The following is a 6,000-nucleotide window of genomic DNA, read 5'->3' on the forward strand; positions in this document are numbered from 1 at the left end:
AGTCGGAGAAAAACTGATAAAAGTTCTCTCAATAAACCTGAGACTTTCTATATCTCAGATATATTCTAAATATAGAATATATCTCAGATAATTCTAAATATCTGAACATTAGGAGTTCTGCCAGAAAAAATAGATGGATTTTCTACTGAATCTGAAGTGTAAGTTGTCACGTTCTGTTCAACCTGAATTGTTTGTCCCAAAGTAAGGGACAGATGGTGCTGCGGTACGCTTTCATTTTTGAATTGAAATTAAGGGAAGAAAGCAATCTAAAAGTGTGCTTTAAGAGCTGAGTAGTGCCCAGAGTTGGGCTGGACGCTGTCTTCTGACCGGAACAGGGGCCAAGCATTGAGATGTTGATGGAATGATCACTCAAGTGGCTGCCAGGTTTAAGAATATTAGTGTGGAATCTGTGAACAGTTCACATAAGGAGAACACTTTTGGTTTAGACCAGCTCAACATATAAATTGTCCCAATGTACATAATGTTTTCCGGGTTTATTTTGGCCTTTATAAAAATGGGTGAGCTGTTGGAAAGGACTTTTAGTCATTTTGCCTTATTGAAGAATTAAATGATGGTTCTGTGTAGGAATGTGCCATTGGTTCCCTCAAAATTTATATATTAGTAATTTTTCAGAAAAATAGAAATCAAGGATTGGATATTTAGATTTTAATAGGGAAGCTCTGAAATTGCAACTCCTTGGGAACCAGGAACATTTGAGACTCTCTTTGCAGGGCTATTTGTTATGCTTAAATTAGATCTCAAAATCAAATTTCCTGAAACACAAAGTCAAGGGGGTTATAAATTTCAAATGTTGGCAGCTTGTGCAGCACACAGGTATCTTGTGATGACTTTTAATTTAGCTCTTGGAAGTGGAGAGTGGAAATCTAATTAATCTCTCTGTCTCTCTTTTTTTTTTTTTTAAACTTCTTGAGTCTTTTGAATAGTAAATAAAATTATAAGGATGCATAAGAAGCATATCTTTACTCCAGAACAGCTTTCTCTGACAACTCAGAGGAGCCTTTAAATCATTCCCTGTGTTCCTAACTGTTCCAATTCTTAGAAATGTCCCTAGGTTTAAGAAACAAATCCAAGAAACCACACTTCCTCTCTGGAGAGAAGAAAGAAAGGGATCTGAGCTGAGCACATTCTAAACATAAACATGGTAGTAGTCATTTATAGAACTAAAAGTGCTACGGTTGATGCTGTACCTATACTATTTCCTATAATCCTACAACCACTCTACCAAGGAGCTCTTAGCACCTCCATTTTCAGAGAAAGAAACTAAGGTTCAGAGAGCTTAACTGATGTTCCTAAGGTCACAAAGTTGGTACACTACAAGTTCAAGGATTGGAGCCTAGAACTGGCAGGCCTCAAACCCTTTACCTCATGATGCTTCCATAGCTTCAGTTTGCCCTTCACGCTCTTTGTCAACAATTCAAGCAGAGGAGAAAAAGTGAGTTTCATATCCCATTCCAGTAGGCTGTTCAAGTTATTGAAAAGATCATCTGTGCACAAAGAAGTGAGTCACCGCTTAATAATTTGAGAGATACCTTGTCCTAGGCTGAAATATTCACTTTTCCTCAAATCTACAAAAATTCTAGAAATTCCACCATTACATATTTAATCCTTTGAGTTAAGAATTGCTTTCTTTTGGTTCCTCTTTTTAAAAAGCAAATATACCCAAGATAGGGATGACATATCAATCACTAAGACCTACTCTTTATAGGTCTTAGTCTTACACTTAATTAACTGCATACTTCATCCTTTCTCAGAAGGGGCTTGGATATCCCAAGGTACTAAAAAAGGAAAAATATGCTTTGTGGATCCATTACCTGTATTTGTGGGTTTTCAAGGCCATGGAGATGGGGCATCTAGGAAAACTCTGGGAGGTAGGTACGATAAATCATTAATTTATCGTTTTTAGCTTACATTCAGGCTTTTAGACAAACCTTCATTTTTGGCTAGCTTCACACAGAAATAACAATGTAATGGAATTTTGTCCTGGAATCACACTGGGTGAATACTGAGTATCCAGCTCATGCAGGTAAGCTCAGAAGGAAACGGACTGCATATGCAGCCACCATGCTGAGTCTATTAATCTCAAGCTTTAAAGATCTCATCGCATTCCATGCTCCTAACAACTCCAAAAGATGGCTTATTAGACCTGCTATATAAATGTTATTAATAGCAGCCATAAGCATCCTTGATTTTTAAAAGATGCAAAAACCAATTATTACTTAAATACAGATCATTTTAGACACAAAATTAAATCAATGTTAGTTTGGGCATCATTGATGTATGGAGAGAGCACTGAATTTTAAACCAGAAAACCTGTTTTCAAGTCCTGCATTTACCACTTACAAAACTCAGTCAGGTGTCTTAATCCATTTTAATGTCAGTTTGCTCATTTATAAAAAAGAGGCGATATTAATGATTTATTGTACCTACCTCCCAGAGTTTTCACCTAAATTAGTGGTGCAATATATTTGCGGTAATGAATCATTGTAGGTGCCCTGGGTAAGAGGTCTGGAAAGGGAAAGACAGATTGGAAAGGGTAGAAGTTGAGCCACAGTAGAAGCCCTTGGCCTACCTCACAGTTTTGCTGAAAGTCACACTTTCACCTCAATATCTTCATCTCACTCACACCATTATGTTTCCTTATCCAGTTCTAATGTAAGATTTGTATAAAACTGTCTTATGCTTCAAGATTCAAGATTAAGAAAATTTAGCTTACATTCTTGATATTAAGAGGTGTGCATGCCACTTTAAACACTACTAAAGTTACAGTATCTACAGATCAGCCGCAGGGGGCATCAGGTAAACAGGAGCGAAGTACCTGCGATAGAAAGCGAAACCACTCATTTCCGTAGGCTGAGTGACTCCATTACAGACTATCTTGATTCCTCACCGAATAAAAAATGGACCCAGAAGGAGGCAACCAAAAAGGAACGTGTCGCAAGCTCAGCCAAACAGCAGACGTTTTCCTGGCACAGAGCAGACACAGGTTGTATGAAATGTAGAAGTCGTATTGAGACACTAGCTCGGGTCCCGCAAGTTAAGGCACACAGCGAAAACCCTCTCCTCCAGGTCTTCTCTGTGGCTGGATGGAATGGTTACGCTTTTTTTCCCCCGGAGTAGTTCCCTTCTGGTTTCCACAGCAAAGCTGCTTTCTGTAGGAGGTCAAGGTGGACACAGCGTTGTGAAGGTGCCCCCTTAAATCCGTACCCCGCAACTCTGAAAGACAGTTTAGAATGTAAGCCTGCAGCTAAGCAGCTGCAACCAAGCGCGGCTGCAGCAAGTCATCGGAGGCTTTTCGGGGGGGGGGGGGGGGTGGGGGGTGGGGGGGGGCGGGGGGGATCTGGTTCCAAACACACTCACGGGGCAACTGTCTCCAACTCCAACAAGTGCATTATGGGACAATTCTGCCTGCTGTGTGGAATAGCTGAATTCTCTTAAAAGATATCTAGGAAGCTAAGTGATTTTCAGGCTAAGGTAGGAATTTAATTTAGTAGAATTTGGTGCTTTTCCCCTCCCACTTTTGGGTAATGTGTATTGGTAATGGCACTGCGTCTTCTCATTACTTAGGAGTGCCCTGAAATGGGAAGTGGCTTGCTGGATCCAGTGCTGGGTTCATGCTCTGGTCTTCACTGATTGAATGAAGGTCCGTGAAAATTGGAAAGAAATATTTACAGTTTTGTGTGGCCCAGTCAAACTGAAGACTGCCAAAACCTAGAATACTGGATTCCAGGGGCCAGAGTGAGATTTGGGGAATGGGGAGGTCACGCTTAGTTGATACAGAGTTTCTGTTTGGTGTGATGGAAAATCTTGGTAGTGATGAAGTCACAGAAGTACAGCATTGTGAATGTAACACCACTGAATTGTATTTAAGAAGTGTCTAAAATGGGAAATTTTGGGTTGTATATATGTTACCAGAATAAAAATTAAAAAAACAAACAAACATAGAACTGTACAATACAGAGTGGCCCCTAATGTGATTGATCTATGGACTATAGATAATAGTATAATTATAATTATGTTTGATCAATAGCAACAAAGGTACCACTTTAATGCAAGGTGTTCATAATAAGGAGAATTCTATGTAGGGGGGGAACTGTACTTTCCACATGATTTTCCTATAAACCTACAAATGCTCTAATAAAAAAAAATGGAAGAAGAAAACAACCCAGCAGATTGTGAAATAGATAGCAAATTTGCATTGTGTTCCAACTCCTCACAGAGGGGGGTTTGAACAAGTATTTACAAGCACTAAAGGGTGAAACGGAATGAAAAACAGTCTTTGGGGGAATAAACTGCTCATCTGGATGAACTCAAATGAGTGCTTCGAAGAAATTAGCTTTCCAGAGAACTAAACTAAATCCGGAAGTGTTAATGTGACTTTGTTTCCAGAGCCTCTTCAGAGTTCACACCATTATAATCACCGGGCTTTGAACCTGGAGGGAAAACACACTCGGTTCGAACAGCAATTTCATGTCCTTAGCCTACTTTGGAGGAAGGTTTTGGACAATTTGGGTCTTTAGTTTTGTACATGGGCCACCACGATAAGGAAAACGAAGCCAGCTGTGAAAGACCTACTGGGGATGCTTTGAACTCATTGGACCGACTGTTCATAATGAAATGGAGCGCCACAGTACAGATTTTCCAAAGTTTCAAGAGTGAAGACTTAATTGAAAAATGAACAGACAAACAAAAACAAGGCCAGCATGTGTTCTTAAAATAACCAATACTCCTTTTCAGTAGTAATGAGATGAAATTGCTTGCTTCTAGAAGGCTAAAAAAGCCTCCTTCAGAAAAAGAGAGGCTGTTATTTATTTTCCTGAAGCCTGACATCAAGGCAGAATTATTGAAGGAAACAACCAGGAGGGTGGAAAGGGAACTGCAAAAAATGATGTCCTTCTACCTCAAATGCTTACATGTAGGATTAGGAACAAGTGTATCAGGATTTACAATTTATCATCTTTTCTCTTCCATCCTTCCTAATGAGGACACTTGTAGGTATATAAACTTGGGTTCTTATGCATACATTCTTTTTGTTTTTTTGGTGATTTTTTACAGGAAATATTTATCCTGTGCATCTATTCCTTTGCATGCTAAGATTTGGTCCACCTAGGTTTCACTAATAATTTGGTAAATGTTAAAATGCCCTAGAGTTAGTCAAACAGAACAGTGACTAAATCATTTTACCCAGATGGCATTGGTTTGGCATCTACAAAATTGATACATGTCTTCAATGAAGTTCTTTCAGCCTGTGCTTTATTCCTGTATCCTCTCTATGCCATGACTTCCTCAGAAGATTCTACTTTTTTTCTGCTTAGCCATACCTTGAATATATTTTTATTTAATTTCAAAATCAAAATAATTTTGAAACTTCACATACAGAAAATATTAAATATATGTATATACTAAAATATCTAATTTAAATAAACATACAAAAATGAACAGACATTAGAAATTATTATACATGGTTATATATAATAAATGCTAAATGCAAAAAATATAAGAAAAGATAAAATACCTTATGAACTCACCATTCATGTTAACCACCATTAACAATTCAATGTATTTCTGTCCAAATTTTATTTCTATCACATATCTTATGTGACTGAGACTATATGACTGAACATTGTTTCATTCTGTATCTAGTTTAACATTATATCATGTTTTCCCATATCATTAATTTTATGCATAAAATGTTTAAAACTGTATAACATTTCTTAGCATGTATTTAAAATATTTTATTTAAGCCTCTTCTTTTGAAAGACATGATGTTTCGCTATTTAAAATAACACTATAGGGGTACATGGGTAATTCAGCGGTTTGAATTCCTGCCTTTCATGTGGGAGACCCGGGTTCAATTCCCGGACCATGCACCCCCCAGAAAAAAAAAAATTATACTATGATTAAACTTTTTTCTTTGCATCGTTTCCTAAACGAATTTTCCCTGAAGTAAAAGAACAGGGCCAAAAGACAGTGTCACTTTTA

General features: G+C 37.9%; 1 long non-coding RNA gene across 2 annotated transcripts in view; it reads right to left on the reverse strand.

Annotated features, from left to right (window-relative positions):
- The window catches only part of LOC143642669 (uncharacterized), an 88,214-nt gene extending 84,914 nt beyond the window's left edge, over positions 1–3,300 (reverse strand). For both annotated transcript variants that reach the window (XR_013155786.1, XR_013155787.1), the window contains exons 1-2: positions 2,837–3,300; positions 1,384–1,505 (exon numbers count right to left, since the gene is read on the reverse strand). This is a non-coding gene — a long non-coding RNA (uncharacterized LOC143642669). The remainder of the gene's footprint in view (positions 1–1,383; positions 1,506–2,836) is intronic.
- Between the last annotated feature and the right edge of the window lie 2,700 nt (positions 3,301–6,000).

This window comes from Tamandua tetradactyla, chromosome 7, assembly GCF_023851605.1.
Source record: "Tamandua tetradactyla isolate mTamTet1 chromosome 7, mTamTet1.pri, whole genome shotgun sequence".
In the NCBI taxonomy this organism is placed as follows: Eukaryota; Metazoa; Chordata; class Mammalia; order Pilosa; family Myrmecophagidae; genus Tamandua; species Tamandua tetradactyla.